General features: G+C 35.1%; 1 protein-coding gene across 3 annotated transcripts in view; it reads left to right on the top strand.

Moving 5' to 3' along the window:
• Positions 1 to 22,837, top strand: part of LOC115210902 (serine-rich adhesin for platelets) — a 102,914-nt gene that overhangs the window by 31,114 nt on the left and 48,963 nt on the right. For 2 of the 3 annotated variants that reach the window (XM_029779678.2, XM_029779676.2), the window contains exon 2: positions 18,875 to 18,948. The exons of the other annotated variant lie outside the window; for it this stretch is intronic. The gene's annotated coding sequence lies outside the window, so the exon portion shown is untranslated. The remainder of the gene's footprint in view (positions 1 to 18,874; positions 18,949 to 22,837) is intronic. 3 annotated transcript variants of the gene reach the window in all.

The raw sequence follows: 22,837 nt of genomic DNA, 5'->3' as shown, positions 1-22,837 counted from the left end.
TCATTATGGTAGTAATTGCATCAAAGCATCAACAGAGGATATATGAGTTCACTTTTCACTAGACTCCCTTTTATTCATCTTTACACTGCCTTTGCTTATCAACTAAAAAAAGAAAACAGTTAAAAAAAATATGCAAACATTTAATTTTGTTTTGTATTAGTGTTTTTTAGTTTTCACTTTTTGTATGAGAAATAAGTATCTACTAGAAGTCTTTATAGGTTTTTATGTTGATATTTTAGAGAACTGGCACTACTTGTTTGATCAATAGTATCATTTTTATTCATTATAGTTCAACACCTGGTTTTCTAAGATTTTCTTTATAGGGATATAATGTAATGCTTTCTTGAATTTGTTTTATACCGAAAGTCTTTTAAACAGCATAGTAGTTAAATAATTATTTTCCAGATCTAATGTTTTTATAAAAACTCAAAAATATTTTTTTAGAGAAAACCTTGTTAAAAATAATCTGTTTTACCCAAGAGGCTAGCATTATTATTCACTCATTACTATCTTCTCCATTTCTTGGCTGGCATCATTGTAAGGTTCATAATCATTTGAATTGAGAAGTTTGAGATTTATTCTTAAATCCAAAATTCTTTGAATTTTGGATTTAATAATATTTGGTATAATTATTTCTCAGACTTATTTGGCATCCCATTAGTTATAGGTAACTTAAGAAGTCGTTGGTTGAACCATGTCTGTAGAAAATCATCCCACCCTTGAGTGAACCAAAATATATAGTTTTCATTGGTTTTATTGTAAATGCATTTGAGCATGACAAATTCTTCCATAAATGTTGTGCATTCTGGGTCTTTAAAAGAAAATGTTTATAAATATGTAAATGGACAATATCAAAGATTTGAAAGAGTTGGATTACATTGAAAGCATGCAAGAATCATCCAAGATGAAAGAGAATGCAAATCCATGAAAATCGACACCTAATGAATGAATAAGTTTTGTATAGCTTCTATGTGGTCATTCAACTTACTAGAAATAGCAGTCACATCTACCTGAAATTACACACACTACTGTTTTGGGAAAGGACATGCTGGACAATATATTTCAAGTTACCTTTGAAAGAAAGATGGTTTTGACTGGAATTTGTTCTGCTTTAGAGTTGACTTAGCACTGAACAACAGCGATGATTTTGTGTTGGCTCTATTCTCTGTAGTTACAATTTGGTAGAGTCATTTTGGCCTTTTAGAAACACAAAATCTTATTTTCCCCTTTGTTTATTTCTTGAGGTACTAAGATTTTCATTGCACTTTAGTAACCTGGTCACTGACATTATTTACTGGTAGTATTTTTTATAGGCATCAAGGGTTTTTCTTTCCTTTTGTGACTTTTTGACATGGGCTATCATTACTTATGGTCAATTTGTGTCTGCAAAAAATCACTTAATCATCTATAATATAAACATGCTAATATACCTATGTATGTTATCCTGTAAAGTGGTTAGTTGAAGGGAGAAACAAGGATAAAAAGGAGGGTCTTTAGTAGAGATGAGAAGTTAAAGAAAAGGAATGCTCTTATGTGGTTAAAATAGAAGGAAAGGCAAAGGGAAAAAGTGGGTGATATGATAGGAGTGAAAATAGAAGGAAGAGACACTACCAATATATAATTACACACCCAGACACCATACTGGGAACTGCAGAAGCTCTTAAAATGGCGATGGTGTTTTTGGTAGGGATATTGGTTAATGGAGATGGAGGACACTGAAGAGTGTAGTTTTTTTCATATATATATATATATATATATATATATAATTAAAAAGAAAAAAAAAATGTCAGTCACTTAACGTTTGCACTTTAGTACAATTGATTGTCATCTGCTAAATGAAACATTTCATATTTGTTTATATTTTACTTCTATCTCAGTAATTCTCCGTGGAATGAAATGGAAGACATAAAAATTTTGATTATTTGTAAGACAATTGACTGATGAACTATGGAAGGAAGTCAAAGACATAATATATTTAAGATAATAACAATATTTATATTTTTGGTGGCAAGACGGCGGAACCTTTAGAACCTTGAAAACAAAAAAGGTATGCAGCCTTTGTTCCAACTCTTTATGTTCTAAGTTCTGAACATAGCAAGGATGGAATACTGCATATCAAAATTTGTTAAAATTTTACCAAAGTAGTTGTATAGTAGTACCACAATAATATTATGAATAGATTATGTCTTCAATTTTCTTCCATAGTTTTACCTGATGTAAACTGAAGAATACTAGGTAACGACTCCGAAGGTCATCATCATCATCATTGTTTAACGTCTGTTTTCCATGCTAGCATAGGTTGGATGGTTTGACTGGGGTTTGGGAAGCCAGGAGGCTGCACCAGGCTCCATTCTAATCTGGCAGTGTTTCTACAGCTGGATGCCCTTCCTAACGCCAACTACTCTGAGTGTAGTGGGTGCTTTTTACATGCTACTGGCACGGGTATCACAACTATAATTTCCATTTGATTTTCATTTTGATGTTGATGTACTTGATGCAATAGGTCTCCTCAAGCACAGCAGGTCGCCCTACAATCCAAGGTACTTTTGAATGGGCTTGGGCTGGTTAACTCGAAACTGATGTAGGATACAACTGTGAGCTTACTTTATTTGCCAGGTCTTCGCAGTCACAGCATATCTCCAGAGGTCTCAGTCTTTCGTCATTGCCTCTGTGAGGCCTAGCATTCAAAGGTCATGCTTCACCACCTCATCCCATGTCTTCCTGGGTCTACCTCTACCCCGGATTCCTTCAACTGTTTGGGAGTGGCACTTCTTCACACAGCTCTCCTCATCCATCTGTAGTACATGACCATACCAGCCATAAAGTCTCTCTTGCATGCCACATCCAATGCTTCTTATGCCCAACATTTCTCTCAGGGCACTTACACTCTGTTTTGTGTGCACACTGACATTACACATTCAGCGGATCATGCTAGCTTCATTTCTTTCGAGCCTACACGTCCTCCACAGTCACAGCCCATGTTTCACTGTTGTGAAGCATGGCAGTTCACACACATGCATCGTACAATCTACCTTTCACTCTGAGCGAGAGGCCCTTTGTCACCAGTAGGGGTAGAAGATTACTAAACTTTGCCCAAGCTATTCTTATTCTAGTGGTAACACTCTCTGAGCATCCACCTCCACTACTAACTTGGTCACCTAGGTAGCGGAAGCTATCGACTACTTCTAGTTTCTCCCCCTGGAGTGTGATGGAATCTGTTTTCTGAGCATCTGTGGTGTTTATTGCCCATGTGCAACTGCCATACACGAAAGCTATCTTCCTGGTTAATCTTTCTTTGGTGTTGCTGCACCTCTTATGTGTCTATACCTTACACTGGGTACATCTTATGGAGTTTCTAACTACATCTTTTCTACAGATCAAGCAGAGCCACCTAGCTGAGCGGGTGTATGATGTATTCGCCTTCCTACTTACTAGATCTTTGGTCTTTGCAACATTGACTCTAAGGCCTTTCGATTCTAAACCTTGCTTCCACACCTGAAATTTCTTCTAGTTCTGGTAGTGATTCTGCTATGAGGACCAGGTCATCAGCATAGAGGAGCTCCCAGGGGCAACCCATCTTGAATTCCTCTGTTATTTATTGCCTGGAGGACTATGATGAATAAAAGGGGACTGAGGGCTGATCTTTAGTGGACCCCTACTTCTACCTGGAATTCTTCACTATACTTATTGCCAATCCTAACCTTACTAATGGCTTCTCTGTACACCCTTGTAGCAGTTGACTATGGTGCTGCTACACCAGTCATTGAGTATGACTCCATCATGGACTACCTGGTTTACAATGCGAGTGACTAGGCCATGCCCACACTACCAGATGTTTTTAGCATCTCATTAGTGATTCCTGGGGGGCTGGGGGGCTTTTCCTGGCTTCATATCCTTAATTGCTTTATTTACCAGGGAGCTGTCTATTCGGATAGCTGGTCCCTCTACTGGGTCAACATTTGGCAGGCTCTCCTCCTCCCATTCATTCTCCACGTTCAGCAGTCTTTCATAATGGCTTCGCCAAGCCTCTTTCTTTTCCGAATCATTAAAAGCAAGTGCACCATCATCCATGCAGACACATTTCTATCCTGTGACATTGCAATTTTCTCTCACACACTGTCTTGCAATCCAAAATACTTCAGTTCTTTGGTCCTCACATTGCTGGACTTCTTATATTAGCATTGCAAACTTCTTATTTTCTGCTTCTCCCTTGGCTATGTATACCTGCTGACCAGCCTCCCTTTTGGCTAGCTGGTACAGTTCCTTGCTACCCCCACCCTTCCAGGCTTGTTTCTTTACTCTAATGACTTTGTCTACTGTACTATTCCACCACCACGTTGCTCTAGGTCTGGAAGGGACTTTGCACCATCTGCAGACTTGGTCTGTGGCACTCAGCAAGCTGTCCTGTAGGAATTTCCAGCTACTTTCTATGTCTGATGTCCATAACTCCTCCTCCTTCTCATCAAATTTCTTGGAAACATATGAGGACTACAGGTTTCAGAAAGACTGCATTTTCAATATTACCTTTGTGAACCTTTACACTATCTCAAGAATCAAATGTTTTAGAAAACTACAACTTTCAAAGAAAGTATATATTTTATAGTTCTCTAAACTTCTTAAATTTTGTGTTAAGTTTTCCCCATCAAACTTGCCAGATAATTTTCAGAATTTACTAGTAGTGATAGTCCTGTTTGTATCATTTTAAGATTCTGGCTATGATGATGTTCAACGTAAAGCAATCATGGTTAGAATTAATTTTTTTGTGTATTTGTGTAAACTAACTAATAAAATGGTTCACTGAGGTGAGATTGTCTGCTAGACTGGTTGTTGTACCTTAAACATAGAGATATGTTGATTTAAATTAATTTGAGTAAGAGAAGGAATTCAATTGTTAATGAAGAATTTAGAAGTCTAAGAGTTTAACCCTTTAGCATTTAAACTGGCCGTATCTGGCCAAAAGTATTCTGCCTGTTTTATGTTCAAACTGGCCAGATCTGATCTCTCACACCAACCCTACAATATTGTTTTAGAAATTAACAGCTACCTCATCAAAATCTCATAGCTACAAGATAATGCATGATTAGTTCAAAACAATGTGGATAAAGAAGCATTAATTTTGGCAGAATAATGTGAACACTAAAGGGTTAAGGGTTAATGAAGGTTGTAACATTTTTTACTTTTCACAGAGCAAATTGGTGTCTTGGATGATTGGAAGATAAACTGAAATAGCGGCTTAGTGAAGGATTGCTATTTTTGAGAACTAGTAGAAATTCTGCATCACTGCTTAAATGTACATATATATGATGTAATAACAGTTGCAACAGTAGTATTGTGGTTGTGCTTTAGCATCACCTGTTTGAGGGACCATTAAATGAAGCATTATCAAATTCAGCTCTCCACTTTTAATTATTGTTTTCAGATGTAAGATGACCGCAACAAGTATTTAGTTATATAGAGGTTCAAATAAGCCAATTATTTATTCAAGAGTAACATGCACAGAAATAGGCAATGTTTTGTTATGCAGGTAATTGGGACTTCGGAAGTTTATGTGCAAACCATAACCTTGGTAACCGTCTTTTAACCTTGGATTTGGCTATATAATAATGTTTCTTTTGGGATTCCCAATAACAATCTATTGAGAGCAAGAATTGATAATGATTTCTTACCTTTGATCATGATGTCTAACTTATGAAAGAGGGTTTATGAAGATGTTCATGAAAGAGGATTTATGAAAGATGTTCATGTTTTTCTCTAGTATTAGCAGAAACAATAGTTTAAAAATACTTGCATTTGATGAGAATACTCTCACCAAATGATATTATTTGATATGAGCATTCCTCTTGCTCTAGTGTGTGTTCTATGATGTATTAATGCAATTGTTTTTAACTATTACTAGATTATCAATAGTTTTTCACTGAAAATTCAAATTTTATGCATTCAGATAATTTTTAAAAACTAAAGTTATGAAACTCCAGTTCTCTTTTGTAAAGTGTAGAAGCATAGCATGGTTGACAAATTCTGTGGAAGAATTAAAAATCAATGGGGTCTGCTACAGGTTATTTTCTTTTGAATCATATCCATTTCTACTCTAGGCACAAGGCCCAAAATTTTGGGGGGAGGGGGGGTCAGTTGATTAGATTGACCAAGTATGCAACTAGTACTTACTTTATTGACCCTGAAAGGATGAAAGGCAATGTCGAACTCTGCAGATTTTGCACTCAGAATGGAACGATGGGTGAAATACTGCGAACCATTTTGCCCTGTGTGCTAACGATTCTGCCAGCTCACCGCCTTTTGAATCATATCGTGAACACAGTCTTCAGCAGTGCCCCTACACAACTTATATAACATCACTTTCTTGAGAAGTGTGTGGTGTTCATGTTTTGTACTTTTTAATGATACAATTTGGCAAGCCCTTTGAGGAAGTTTGATGCATTTGGTGTTCTGAATGTAGGATAAACATGGGCAGGGTAGGAATTCCATGTGTCGATGCTTTGGAGATGAAATATTGGGATTTGTTGTCTCTTGTCACTTGGATCAGAAGCTTGATTGCAACACATACTGATTGATGGTGTTATTTCTGTCTCATTCTGCCACTTAGGTTTTCCCCAAGGTTTGCTAGTTGCTAATAATTACCTTTTGAACTTCCATTAGTGAAGTTGACAATAATAATGACTGACTTTCTTGTATGAATAATAAGCGGCCAATTTTTGTTGAGAAAGTTACAATTGACTTCATCATCTCTAGTGTATTCCTCATTATCATTGTTTTTGATTGTTTTTTTCAATGTTTGTATGAATTGGACAGGACTTATTGATGCAATATTCTTGGCTTGATACCCTTCCAGTTGTCATCCTTTACTTTTTTTTTTCAAGTGAGGTATGATCTTCATACATTGAAACTGCTGAGCATGGTTGTGCTGTTGCCCACAAAATTGATGTGAAGAAACACAAACAAAAATATTCACACACACACACAACTAGTTTCTGCACATTTTCTGTCTACTAATTTCCCTCATTATACTGCTTTAATAAAAGACACTTATCAAAAGTGCCACACACTTGGCTGGAACGTGAAATCTTGTGGTTATGAAGCATACTTTGTTGCCACCCAACCATGCCTATTTTTTCAGACACAGAAAGATGAAACTTAAGTAATATTAAGCAGTACCTCTTCTGCTAACTCTACCAACATTTTCATTGACAATTATAAGAAAGATTAAAAGAGACTTATGAAAAACTTAAATGTGCTTACTATTTTTTCTAAGCATTTATAAAAATTAAATTACACGTCTAATTACCTTCATGAAATTGTAAGTTCTCTTTAAATGCCATTTCTAACACCTACAGTACTTATTGGATTAGAATATATTGGTAGATTGATTTTTTTTTCTACTTTCTTAATCATACTGAAAAATTATACATGTATTACTTAGAACTTTTTTATGTTAACTTTTAACATCCTGTTCAGTTTTGTAATGAATGAACAGAAAATATGTAAAAATAGGTTTGTTTATTCAAATGCTTATAGTATTTTGACTTGAGGTTAGATCATTGTGTAAAAATTGGCAGTATTGCAGAAAAAAAACTTAGTTTTTTTTAAAAATATAAGTAGCCATTTGTGCTAAAAATAATGTTATGCATGTGCAGTTAATTAATTACATAATAACTAGATGCACTCAAAAATAACAGATACACTAAAAAAGGTGATGGAAAGAATGATGCTAGTAATAAATACAATTGGTCATTGACATACTAATATCACAAGGAAAAAAAAATTCTCTGACCTTTTTGCAGCTTATCCATTATGAAATTTACAGGTAAAATGTTACTCTGATCATAAACAACATACCCAAGAATGCACAAATTTCAACGTGTAGGAACAAAGTTGACAACCTCTTTTTGTTCTGCTTTCAAATTAGTTTGGCAGGTGTACTGATGAAAACTCAGTGGAAAACAATTGAAAAAAATACTCAACAAGCTTTACATCAAGTCCTAAGGGAATTTTTTGGATCAACAACATTTGTGTAAGAAGTTCAGTACCTAACCACTTTTTAGGCAGTATTTAGTTAAAGTCACTTGATGGAAAAATCTGATGAATTGAAGTCAGTGTTAACAGAAGAAATAGATGTATTACTCTGATTGTAATGTCAAGCCTTATCGGCCATTACTTCATTGATTAAATCATCAAACAAGTTGTCAATTAAGGAATGATTAGTAGCCATTTTTCAAAGAAGGTTTCAATTTTTTTTTTTAAAAGAAGGGGGGAAAAATTGCAAAAATACAGTAACACTGATGTTAATAACAAATATTACAGAATATAAGATAAATGACTACTGAAGGATTAAAGTTTCCTTTAAAATGATCCACAAGGTTAGTTCAATTTGTGTGGTTTCAGGCAATATAGAACTTGCTGACAGATGTGGTGCCTTATGAGTTTGTGTTATACAGTATATTAAGAATACTTTGTCATGACATCTTTTGGTTGCTGGAGTAGATACTTAATTTGAATAGTAACTATGTATGATTGGTTCTTGGGGTATGTGTAAATCTTTAAAAGCAATAAAGCAGGTTGAAAACCAAAGTGTGTTTAAGGTGTCTTGAATTACAGTGTGTTTTTCATGCTGTGGCCATTGTTTGGAAGGTGAACACAGTGCTAACTTGCAGTTTATTATAGTTTTTACACTTATAAAGAAGCTATTTCTTTTGAAAGTTAATAATCAAATATCACATTATAAGTATAATGTGAGAAAGAATTATAAATGCCATGACAAGTATTACTATTTCAAGAGCAGTGCTTGTGTTGAAAATTCTGCCCTGCCTTTGATTCAAAATTAGGTTTGCCGATATCATTTCTTGAAAACTTTAACATTATGTCAAGCACCTGCTATAATTTAATGATTGTAAATGAACATATTTGATAACACTCAAAAATATGTGGGTGGGGAATAAAATGTAAATTAATTTATGAAAGGAGTTATTAAGCTAGTTGTCTGGTCTGGTTCTTTTCCTTCGTGGTGGATTTTTTTGTGTTACATGTTTTTGACTATTTTATCATCATCCTCATTTTAACATCCACTTTTCTATCTTGCACGAGTTGGATTGAGTTTGTTGAGGCACATTTTCTACAGCTAGATGTCCTTCCTGTTGTTAATGTCATCATCATCATCGTTTAACGTCCTTTCTCCATGCTAGCATGGATTGGACGGTTCGACCGGGGATCTGGGAAGCCAGAAGACTGCACCAGGCTCCAGTCTTATCTGGCAAGCCAGAAGACTGCACCAGGCTCCAGTCTTATCTGGCAATGTTTCTACAGCTGGATACCCTTCCTAATGCCAACCACTCCGTGAGTGTAGTGGGTGCTTTTTACATGCCACCTAAGCAGGTGCCAGGCGAGGCTGGCAACGGCCACAGTCAGATTGGTGCATTTTACGTGCCACTGGCACGGAAGCCAGTCGAGGCGGCACTGGCTTCGGCCACGATTCGGATGGTGCTTTTTATGTGCCACCAGTCCAGGGGTCCTGGCATCTGCCGGGTGCCAGTCATAGGATTGGTTCAATTTCGATTTCGATTGGGTGCCTGTCGTCGGATGAGGTTCGATATCGACTTCGCTTGCCTCAACAGGTCTTTGTGTGTCCAAGGGAGGAAAGGCATGCATAAGTGGGCTGGACTCACTTGTCCTGCCTGGTCTTCTCACGTACAGCATATTTCCAAAGGTCTTGGTTGCTGGTCATTTCCTCAGTGAGGCCTAAAGTTCGAAGGTCGTGCTTCACCACCTCGTCCCAGGTTTTCCTGGGTCTACCTCTTCCATGGGTTCCCTCAACTGCTAGGGATTGGCACTTTTTCACACACCTATCTTCATCCATTCTCGCCACATGACCATACCAGCGCAATCATCTGTCTTGCACACCACAACTGATGCTTCTTAGGTCCAACAGTTCTCTCAAGGTACTAATGCTCTGTCAAGTATGCACACTGACATTACACATCCATCGGAGCATACTGGCTTCATTCCTCGTGAGCTTACGCATGTCCTCAGCAGTCACGGCCCATGTTTCACTGCCATGTAGCATGGCTGTTCGTACACATGCATCATACAGTCTGCCTTTTACTCTGAGCGAGAGGCCTTTAGTCACCAGCAGAGGTAAGAGCTCCCTAAACTTTGCCCAGGCTATTCTTACTCTAGCAGTTACACTTTCAACGCACCCACCCCCACTACTGACTTGGTCACCTAGATAACGGAAGCTATCAACTACTTCTAGTTTTTCCCCCTGGAAAGTGACGGAAGTTGTTTTCTGCAGATTTTCAGAGTTTAATGCTCCCGAGCATCTTCCACATACAAAAACTATCTTCCCAGTTAGCCTTCCTTTGACATTGCTGCACGTCTTATGTGTCCATAGCTTACACTGTATTTAGGGAAATGTCTTTATCAAAAGATGATATAATATTCATTGTTTAAAGATTGTGATTTAGATTCTACAGCTAATACCTTGCAATAAGAATGAACAAATAATCTTAAAATCTTCCTCCATGAATCAAATATGTTTGAATTTGTGTCATTGTCCTCTCATTTCATTCAATTTGTGTAACTTTGCTCTTAACTGATTCCAGTATTTCATTAAGTTGCCAAAACTACATCACAAAGACTAGGCTTTTTTGTCAGAGTCAGAAAATATTTCAATAAATAAAAGGTGCAATGAAATTCATTCACTTAGTTATATAGCAAGATGATGCCTATAAGATATTGGCTCCTTTAATAGTTTGTGGTGACTAATTGTCTGTAGTAATGACTGTTAGGCAAAATTCATTAAATTACTGATTCACTAAATTCTGGTATACCATAGGATACCTACAAACACAGTAGTGACCACCTGTAGTCACAGGATTTTGGAGCAGATATATACTGAATTTTGAGTGAGCAGTGGATGTCTAGTGTCGAGTACTTACTTTCATACCCAGTGTAGTGGTGCCAATGCCACGATGAGGATGCACTGGAGATAAGTTATCTGACAGGAAATCAGCTGCACCATTTGGAGCCATTTTATAGGGCAGTTAGAGCTAATTCTTAATTGCTCTGCTCTATCTATACTGATCATAAAAGTATGGGTGTTCTCCAAATTTCAGTATTTTAGTATATTTACATGTTTTTCTGGGACACCAATCATTCAACCAAGATATTTCAATGAAGTTGACTGAGGTGTGTATCTAAGTTGCAGTAGAATTTATGCTGACCTTTGTCAGTCACCCAGCATTTTAACCATATAGTTTTAGCTATTAAAACTTTCTATATAATGTAATTATTAATTAGCAATTTTTAATTTAAAGACAATATGTTTTGCTATTTCTTTTAATAATAACACTATTCACTATTTATTATGATATAATTGCAATTATATCTTTATCATTGTAATAAAGTAAAATTGATTTACACTGTTATGTCCTAATGAATTTTTTTGTGACACCTGCTTTTTGTTTGTTCTTTGTTTTCTCTTCATTTATTCAGTCTGTTGTTCATAGTTTAGTATTTAGATAATTCCATTTTTAATTTCTTTTGTTCTGTTGCTTCATTTTAGCCAATAGAATGTCAGAAGCACCAACAGTTCATATCCTGGCAATGTATGTAATAATTTGTTTCATTGACTTGAAGCGAACATATTTTCATTGGTAAGAATATGAGGCCTGAGTAAATTTTCTCTTGAAGTAAATTCTCAGTACTTAGATATTTCCAAGTCAAGCAATTTACTCTGTGTGCCACTTGCTGGTGAGTTCAGTAATGGGATTTGTCTGTGTGTGTGTGCGCATGCGCGCATTCATTTAAATTAAGTTGAAATTGTGTTTGTTTAATCCCATATCAGCTCTGATTAAGCAGACCAATGATGAAACCTTTGGCCATCTCATCTTAAACCTTTTTGGTACCAACCTGTCTGAGGCAGTACTTCGTTTTTTTGACGTAAATTCCCTGTTTTAAAGTGTTCTAAATTAAAACTTTACGTCAGAATTCCATGTTAATTTGATTCAAACTTTTGGAAAGCTGTTGTGCATTTTAAATGGTACAAATGGAATTTTGAAAAATTACCCTTTTTTTTTTCCAGCATGAAATGTTTGAAAGAATAGCAATTGCATGCATAGTGGTACATGTGGATGAATAAAATGATAAAAATAGAGAGATGATGTGTAAACATAAATGCAAAAAAACTTTCAACTGATAGCTTTATCAAACTTTGCAAATACGAGCCCTCACATTTAGTTGATTCTGTTTCCTTGTTGTGTGACTCCAAGGGTATTATCAACTTTGAAATGATTTAACATGATTTATAGTCAACAATTAAATTTGTTGGGCATCAATCTAGAATGTTGGTCTCTTCTGTTTATTTTTAGTTTTTCATGTGGGCTGTGTTGAATTTATTTTAAAAATGCATATAGATTTTGCCTTCATACAATCATAAATTGATACTCAACAAATTCAATTGAATTCTTTAAAATTGTTCTTATTCGTAGCAGTCATTTAATCTGAAGCTAAATTCTTTGTTTGGTTATGAATTCATTTTAGTCATTTAAATCTTTTTGCAAGATTGTCTGCCAACATGTTTTTATTCCCTCGTGTGTTAAACAAGTAAAAGTAATATGTGCCTTATAAATGGAAATTGATAAAAGAAATCAAATTGAATTCTAAACAATTTTCTCAAAATATATATTTCATAAAATTCCATAAACATCTTGAAAAATTAACATACTTGACAAAATATAACTGTATTTGGAAAGAAACCTTTTTGTAAGTGAAGAAATGCAGCAAGCATAAAATTGAAGATTTAAAATATAAAGAAACATTGTTTTGAAATACAGAGAAATAATATTTAAGAAATATCTTTTAAAACCAAAACTTATTGGAAACACATATCCTTATGTTTGTTCCATAGATTGACTTTTTTTTCTCTGCTTTATTTTTAAAAAATTGGAGAATGCTTTGTATCCGTACCCTTTTCTAGCTCTTAGAGACTAGAGAACTGATGTTCAGTTTCACTTTCTCTCCAGAGGGTGTTGCTAGAGTGCAAGACCTAAATTTCTTTGGAGATCAGATATACTGCTGTTAAACCCTAGGTCAGCATTAACTGAGCATGTCTATGATGAAAGTGTTGCAGCCATATGACTACCTTGTTTTTATTCATCTATCAAGGATTACATTATCCAATATTTTGTTCCTTTTTAAGATTATATAGTGTGTTTTGATGGATATTCAATTGCTGTTGTTAGGAAGTCAGACAACTAAGTAGATAGATGTTATTCATGAGTAATTTGGTGTTAACTTTTGATTTTGTAGAATTTATTAAAAACGCTTTGAATTTGGTTCAGTTTAACTTGTCTAAAAATGGTTTTCTCACAATTTTTCTTTTTAGAATTTGGTTATTGAGAATAGATTTGTTTTAATCCATTCATCTATTAGCATATATCTAAAATACACACCCTATGTGTTTCAGTCAAATTATAAAATGATTAAGAACTTAGATTGGTTTCATAAACAATAATAACTTTTTATTTGTCAATATATGAATATGGTATTTGGAACACAACTTAATAATAAAAGCTTCTTACGTAAATCTTGCATGGAATTTTTGCCCCCAAACTACAGGTATATGCATAGAAATGTAAAATTATGTTAAAGTTTTGTTCAGATACCAAATATAAAGAGAGTTGTCTTATAGAAGAATGTGGATTTTCAATTGAACTTGAGTACATATAAAACAGATGTTATAAAAACAAATGAGCTCAAAATGTTGGAATTTATCAGAATTATACAAATTTAAATAAAATTTTGCGCACTATCTGCCAGGTTGGTAATAAAGTGGTTAAATTGTAGGAAAGTGATAATTTCCTATAACCCATATTTTAAATAATATTGTAATTCCTTTTTATCTTAACTTTAATTCTGTTTTTCATTAATTTAGTTATAATGCACAGAAAAGTTGATATTGACTGAATGTTATAATTCTTGCTCAAATTTATCATGAAGGATGGTGTGTGGCTTAGTGGTTAGGGTATTTGTCTCTTAGTTGTAAGGTCATAAGTTCAATATTCAGTGGCATATTGTGTCCATGGGCAAGATACCTTATTTGATGTTGCTCCAGTCCACTCAGCTGGCAAAAGTGTACCTGTAATTCAAAAGGCTAGTTCTGTCACATTCTGTGTCATGCTGAATCTCCTTGAGAACTATCTTAAGAGTACATGTACCTGTAGCATGCTCAGTCATTTGCATGTTAATTTCATGATCAGGCTGTTCTGTTAATGGGTTCAACTGGAACACTCATTGTTATAACTGATGGAGTGCCAGATTGAGATTGATTGAAGGATGAATATTTATTTTTGTTTGTTGCTATGGAATAAACTTGTGTTGCATATTCAATATTTAAGAAAGATCTTCCCATGCTGAAATTTCTTCAGTAATGAAGATGATATATACCAGTGGTTTTCAACCAGGGTTCCGCGGAACCTTAGGGTTACACCAGTACAGTCTAGGGGTTCCGCAAGAAGTTACAAAACTGCTAAAATTGGCAGTAATTTTTAATTCTCCTGTGCAGATATGTGTGCATAAGACTATTAAATTATTGCACAGGGGTTCCCCGAGCCAGTGGAATGTTTCCTTGGGGTTCCGCTCCATCAAAAAGTTTGAAAAGCACTGATATATACAACTGAATTTCTCACAAAAGACATGATTGTCATTATTTTCTGTTCCACACTAATTTGTGGACTTAAGGCTTTATGTTTATGCCAGAAATCAGATTGAATTATAAACTATAGTTTTTTTCTCTTTTTTTAATTTAATGATTTAGAAGAAAAAGCCTTTTCTGGGACTTCAGACTGAAGACTCATGTTTGCAGCAGAATAGGCACTGCCAGCAATGGATTAAGTCAACTACCAAATTACAGTGTCTGATGACTCCTACAGAGTTTTTGCTGACCAAATTTCATGCACAAGACATTGGTCAACCCCAAATTATAGTAAAGCCCATTTGTCCAACTAACTAACTTTTCTGGCCATTGTTACCCCATCCATATGCTGTGAGGTAGATTCTATAATTTAGATCTGAAAGTGTGCGGTTTCCATTTTATAAATGGTTGGATATTTTTTGAGTGAAATTTGCATATTGAATTGAGTAGTTTGAGCAAATGTGTAGAAGTCTTCTCATTGGCTTGTTGGGTTTTCTAATAAGCATATATGTATTTTCCAAATATGAAAATTTCTCATTTTTATCAGTCATTTTCTATACTATAGCTAGAATACTTTGTGCATTCTGATGAATGTTCTTTTTAAATTTCTGAACCTAAGGAAAACTAAAAATATATTGCAGGGCTCCACTTTTTTCTTAGATAACTAATCTATTATATAAAATCCGCTCTGTCTGTGTGTGTGTGTGTGTGCGTCTTCTAGGATCTCGGACATCCTCCATCCGATTGCGCTCAAATTTGATATGTAGATACCGATGGTATATAAGTCTTGAAAAAATTACAAAAATTGATTCCAGGTGAGAATGCGAACGTGCATTTGTACACACAAGTAACATCAGCTGTTGCGATCGATACTACACGTACGTGGGAAAAATGCACGGTGTCTCAAATTTAGGTTAAATCAGTGTCTCTCAAAGGGGAGACCTATGGGACGGTCAGACAAGTTGTTTTGAGAAAATTTGGTTTAAATGTTTGACAACTCAGCATTGTCCATTGGAGGGGGGGTTGGCGTTTTGCTTGTAATAAATAAAACATATCTGGTTAACCATATAATCAAAAAAGTGGTAATGCAGCTTTGTTTCTTAGGTACAAGAAATAAATTGATAAAGCCAAGTAATGAAATTGTTTGACAAACATCTATGCCTTTTTTAAGGGTATAGTTGAATTTGGGAAGTGAATTGGGTTTAGTCTGGAAATTAACCTAGATAGCCACCATTCTAGGGACCATATCTTATTCTATGGCTTTTGCCACACTTTGGTTAATAGTAATAGTTATAGAAAAAAACCTTAATTGTTACTACCTATTCCTTTTAATTGTTGTAAAAATATATATTCATAACCTTCAAAATTAAATTTTGCGTATTTAGAATCAGTAATTATAATCTTGGATTTCCAGTGCTTGACTAATATTTTATAAAAGATGAAGGCAAAACTGACCTCAGTGAGATTTGAACTTGGAATGAATACTGCTAAGTATTCTATCCAACACCTTAATAAACTCTTATACCTCACCACCTTATATACACGGGGGTACCCAAAAGAAACTGGAATTTTGCAATATTATTTTATTCATTTAGTTTTACATGTTTACATTTTTAATTGCCTTCAAAGTATTTTCTATTTGAAGCAGTGCATTGTTCCAGGCACATTTTCCACTGTTCGAAGCAGTGCTGGAATTCTTGTGAAGTGATGCCTTTTAATGCCTCTGTCGTTTTTTTCTTCACCTCTTCCACATCTGCAAATTCTGTAGCATCAGCTTTCATTACCAGTGATGACCTTTGTAAAATGGTCCAGATCAACTTCCAACTGTTCTTTCAATTCACAACATGTATTCAGTTATGACTGCTTTTGGTCTTCTGTGAGCAAGCGAGGCACAGATTTTACTGCTACTCTTTTCATTCGCAATTTCTCACTCAAAATTTGTTGGCAGGAACTCCAGGACACACCAATCCTATCAACAAGTTTGTCAATTGTTTGGTGACAGTGCTCCAAGCACAGTTCATGAATTTTCATGATGTTTTCCTTCGTTCAGGAGGTCAACAGTTGATTGGTTTTCAAGCGACAAGTGACCATTCCTAAAGTGTGAAAACCACTTGTAAACTTGTTTTTTGCTCATGGCAGCATCCTTGTAAGCTGTTTGAAGCATGACAACTGTTGTGGCCACTGTTTTCTACAGTAAAAAACTGGATTCCCCAAAAGCATGCTGTTGCTTTGTTTCAGCTGTTGCAAAAATTGATGAACACGAGAGAAGCAGTGCAAAACAAAGATGCATCATGTGGTAGTATGACCTCATTTGATGCCACCAGTTGGCAGGCTGGTGCCTGAGGGTCACATCAAGTGGCTTCTAGTGGTGGAGGTCTGAATTACAACACAATTGTCCCACAGAATGTTTCTGGTTACTTTTGGGTACCCCTTCGTATTTATGTAGAAATATAAATTCATAATCTTCGAAGTCATTAAATTTCGCTTATTTAAAATCAATAATTAACACATTCATCACTTTTAAGCTTGTTTTTTCTATATTTGCATGGGTTGGATGGATCTTCTCCAGCACATCTTGTCACCTGTCATGGTCATCTCCAACATGAGGTTTAGTCTTTTCAGAGTCGCCGTCATCATTCCTTTGGTGGTCCTCTTCTGTGGTTCCTTCTATTTAGATCTCTTAGCATGTTTTTTTTAACCCAGCTGTCTTCCTCATATACATCACATGCTCATACTAATGTAATTTATTTTGCTTACTACTTTTGACTTCTCATATATTTAATTTTTTCTCAGATTATTAGTACTCTGTTGTTCTTGCACACTCTATGTCTAAGGAGAATGTTTGCCTCATTTCTTTCAAACTTTCACATATCCTCTGCATTCACTGCCTATATTTTGCTGCCATGCATTATACTTCAAACACAAATGTCATACAATCTATCTTTCACTTGTAAAGAGTATATTTTGTTGCTAGCAGAAGTTCTATTTCCTCAAACTTTTTGCACTCATTCTCACACTTGATGCTCTGCTTTTGAAACACTAACTTCTACTGTTAATTAGGCTTTTCAACTATTTTAATTTATTTCATGGGTTCTCTTACTGCTCTTAACTGCTCATGTGCATCTGCTACAGACAGTCTTAATTTTCTTCCCTGACCCCAGTGCACTTCTTGTGTGCTCATATATTTAATATTTGATTTACAGTATTTAATTCCTACTTACTCCATTTCTAGATATAGTGGCTTATTCTTAGCTAAGAAATTGTCTCACTAAGGAAAGGGCCTCAGTGTTATCCTCTCATAAGACCAAACTGCATCTGAATTTTTCTGCTTGAACTCTGTCACTTTCATAACTTTGTCCACCAGTTTCATCCTTTAAGTAGATTGTTTCTTTAAAGAATGTTAAAACTCTCCATACAGTATTCAAATTTTACAAAATGGTTTTTATAGACAAAAGTATTTTCCTTGTATTAAATATTTTCTTTATAATTTGTGAAGGTGTGTAACTTGGTTAGGGTATTGGGTACTACAGCTTAAAACTCCAGTAATTTATAATTGGTCTAAATAGAAAATTTAGTAAATAAAACCACAAAGGGATTTTCATGGTTTGAATTTTGTGGATGGCAAGGCATGAAATGATATTTAAAAAAAGAAAAAGAAAAAAAAAGAATTTTTTTTTAAGGTTAGTAAGTTATTTTGTTAGTATGGAGGTTTCAGTAAGTATGTGGAATTGGTGAATCAGATTTATCATCATCACTGGTGGAGATATTCAATTTTTCTTGATTGGTAGTTATTTGACTTGAGTATGAAATAAAGTCCCTTATAAGATTCAGAATTAAATTTATCAGACACAAACGACACACTCAGATGCTCTTCATTATTTATTTCTTACTTATTCATGTGAGAGGGAAATGGGAGTTGTGATAGTCATGTCTTTTTGAGGAGTGCAGCATAAATGAAGTGATCACGTATCAAAATTGAAACCAGATTGTAATTCTTACTTTAAGATATGTTCTGTCCTTCAAAATTATGTTATTTTACATGCTGATTTGTAATTTAATTGGTGATACTCAATATTAAACTTCATGTATATCTGTGTGTACATTGAATTACTGTATATGTGTCATAAAGAGAGTCATTTGGTAAAATAACTGATTTTTCTTTATTTTTTTCAGAGTAGAATAAATGTTTCCGAGCTATCGTGACTTGATAATACTGTGGCAATGTGAAAATCATAATGAAATTGCATGTAAGCAATCATTCCAATTTCTAAATAAGTGTGCAATATTGCTTTTAACTAGCTTATTTCTGTCCTTAGTTGATTGTATTAGTCTGTCTCCCCCAGGTTTGTTTTGCTATTTTACTCCACATGTATTTCAGTTTATTAATAATTTCCACTCTGATGCCTACCTTTGGCAATTCAGATTTCCTTATTCAGTATTTAGACTCTCACATCATCCTATTTCACCTTTGTTTTCTTATAAGTGGCTCCTCAGTGTAACAACAGGTTTTAGTTTAAAAGACCTAAAATTCAGAGCATGTTTTCTTCATTATATAGGTGAGATTTAGTTTTGATGAAATGAATTTTCTACTGTCTACCCCTGCAATATATATCTATTTTAACAAAGCTTATTGGGTGCCACACAGCACTCACTACTATTATCTCTTTTACTGTTTCTCTTTCCCCTCTCTCTCTCATAATCATTCACCTATTCCACCTCATCTATCATACTCATGATACACATCTAATAGATTACTCAGCTTGTTCTTTTTTAGTTAGCAAAATTCTTCTACTTTTACTGTGGTTCTACTATGGTTCTACTATAGAACCACACTTAACATTATACATATATCAGGAGATAGAAATCTTTTGTTATTATTTGTAAAATGTCAGTGAAGTACTGGACAAATGGCTTATATTATGTTCTGAGTTCAAATTCTGCCATGGTTGACTTTATCCTTTATCTTTCTGGGATTGATAAAATAGTAATTGTGATTTACTGTGTTGTTTTCCAAAATGTTTCCTTGTGTTTGTCAGAAACCATCAGTAAAAGTAGTTGAGCTGTGGAGTAGCAGAAATGGTACAATGCTACATAAAAACATTTTATACTTTTTAGTTACATCCTGTCTTCAAATGCTGCCATGGTTGATGCCTTTCATCCTTTTGGGTTGATAAAATAAGTACCACAATAGCTGGGGCATTAATTCAGTCAGCTGTATCCATTCTGTACAAGTTTGCAGCCTTGTGCCAATATCAGAAAGTCTTATTTGGTGGCATGACAAGGTAGAATAACCAGACTAATTATGCTTTACACTATTTTGTTTTATTTCTCTATGTTCCAAGTTCAAATCCCAACAAGGTTGAATTTTAACTACAATAAACATTTGTTGCTATGTTATATATTAAGTTTCCTTCTTGTAGTAAATTATTCAGGAGAACCTTCTTTTATATTTTCTGATGTGTCACTGACTGCTACAAGCTACTGGCATACTGAATATTTTTTATCTATCTTAATATGTTTAGTAGGTGTGAGTTTAAAAAGTACTAGATAGTCAATAGGGTTATGAGTTTAAAAAATCTGTGTCCTTCTTAACTTAATATTGAAATTTTTCAGGTTGATAAAACTGAAATGTTTTCATAAATCAAAGTAGCATCCCATCTGACCTGATATTTTTCAGGTTATGATAAGTTGTTGGTGTGGTTTTTACTAATAGCCTTTCATTCGAGCGAGCGTCTTTTGAACTCTTTCAGCTGATTTCCATTTCTCCAATTTGTTTTCTCAAAACCTTCCACTAGTTTTTATCATTGTTTCATACAACTGTGATGGTTATGTTATTTAGAGGTGGGAAAGATTTTGCTATATTCTACTTATTTTTGTTTATTTACTTTGTGTGTTGTCTCCAAATTTTCCATGTGTTTACTCTCTATGCCCTAATTTTTGTAAAAAGATAAGGTGGGACTATGGATGTGGCTGGGGAAAATGTCTCTTGTTGGTCATTAGGACTTATGTGTTCATACAGACTTCTCCCAACCAGATACCATATTTCATTACTTGCCTGTATTTGACCACAAAGACAATGAGAGGCAAAGGTCAACATCACTGAATGTCCCTCCCATTTATTGTGGAATATGTTTGTGGCTAGGACTATGTGTAAGGGGGGATGCACCAACTTGGCTTGTCATGCCACTTCCTTGGTCATGAAGATCAGGTACACTCATACTTACCCAGTTAATGGAAACTATATTTCAATTTCAAGGTCAATTGAAAACCTCCTTCATTTTTGAAGTAGAGATAACTTATCTTTATCCTGATCTGTCTTTTGATAAATCTCCTTGGTCAAGAAGTCTTGCTTTAGCATCCAGCTGCTGACATGTTTTATCTTCTGGCTAATATTTAGTGCTTCTCTTTGTCTAGTGACTAGCTGGCAGAATTACTAGCATACTGAGCAGAATGCTTAATGGCATTTCGTCCATCTTTACATTCTGAGTTCAAATTCTGCCAAGGTCAACTTTGCTATTCATTCTTTCAGAGTTGATAAAATAAGTACCAGTTGAGCACTGGGGTTGATGTAATCAACTTATATACTTCCTTCCCCAAACTTCTTGGTCTTGTGCCAAAATTTGAAACTAATAATAGTAAAAGAATTGTTACCTTTATTATAATTTTGGTTAATGCTATTTGTAGGCATTGTGGTATATTTGCTTGTGGAATCGTCTTTTATCTTTGTTTAAATATTTTTGTTTCTTTTGTTGAAATTTTGGGAACATATCTTGCTTGGTCACCATGTCTAATTTTTTAAAGTACTGTACTGCTTTCTCTTTATAAACCTCTTAGTTCTGTTAGAAATTAGAGATTTTGTTGAAATGCTATTAATCTAGTTTAAAATTTGTATGAATCTAGAGGAAATTTGTTGAGAAGACCCAGCAAGCCAAGTGAGACCATAACCATGGCCTATGCCAGTGCAGCATAACCAGCACATTAAAAGTATCCTTCAACCATTGGGCAATAAACTGTACTTGCAAAGACCTGTCGAGTCAAGTGAAGTCATTGTTGTGGCCGATGACAGTACTACCTGATTTGCACTCGTGCCAATGGAATGTGAAAAGCACCATTCGAACGTGGTTGATCCCAGTGTCAGCTGACTGGTCCCGTGTCAGTGGCATGTAAAAAAAGGACCATTTGAGCGTGGTCATTGCTAGTGCCCCCTGACTGGCTACCCGTGCTGGTGGTATGTAAAAAGCACCATTCAAGCGTGGTTGATGCCAGTACTGTCTGTCTGACTGTACCTCGTGCCGGTGGCATGTAAAAAGCACCCACTACACTCTCGGAGTGGTTGGCATTTGGAAGGGCATTCAGCTGTAGAAACCTTACCGGATCAGACTGGAGCCTTGTGCAGCCCTTTTGCTTGCCCTCAGTCAAACCGTGCAACCCATGTCAGCATGGAAAGTGGATGTTAAACGATGATGATGGTGATGATGATATGTATAAAGAGAGACTCATCTAAAAAACAAAAAAAATTTCATTCATAAATGAAGTCATTAACCTTCCTGTTGAAACAAACAATTGTTTTGTATATAATGTGTAAATCTGTGTACAGCATTTATTACTATGTATATTTGTTTATACTTGTGTATCTCTGTTCTCATTGTCTAAGTTTTGTGTGTGTGCATGCATGCACTTGCATGACTAGGATTGACATCTGTGTGTTCAGATATGTGTGCACTTGTGTTTGTATTTATGTGCTCATTTTATGAATAATGTCTTTGTGTTAGTACTCAATGTATGCTTGTGTGCTTGTATTGCTAATGGGTTATTTTCTCTTGTCATTCAGATATGTTGTTAGAAATTTGTAATGTGTTGGTAAAATGATGAATAAAATTCTTCAATTTTGAAACTTCTTGGGGATCTGATCCCCTTGAAATTTTTTTGTGCACAAGAGCTTCTCATGTCCAACATAGCTCTCAGGGCGCTTACATTCTGTCATGTATGTTCACTGGCATTACACATCCAACAGAGCATACTAACTTCATTCCTTGCAAGCTTATGCACGTCCTCAGTAGTCATGGCCCGTGTTTCACTGGTTGTTCACTGCATGGCTGTTCGCACACGTGTCATACAGTCTACCTTTTACTCTGA

This window comes from Octopus sinensis, linkage group LG4, assembly GCF_006345805.1.
Source record: "Octopus sinensis linkage group LG4, ASM634580v1, whole genome shotgun sequence".
NCBI classification, from domain to species: Eukaryota; Metazoa; Mollusca; class Cephalopoda; order Octopoda; family Octopodidae; genus Octopus; species Octopus sinensis.
The sequence above is the reverse complement of the archived record's forward strand: the minus strand, read 5'-3'. Positions and strand labels throughout refer to the sequence as shown.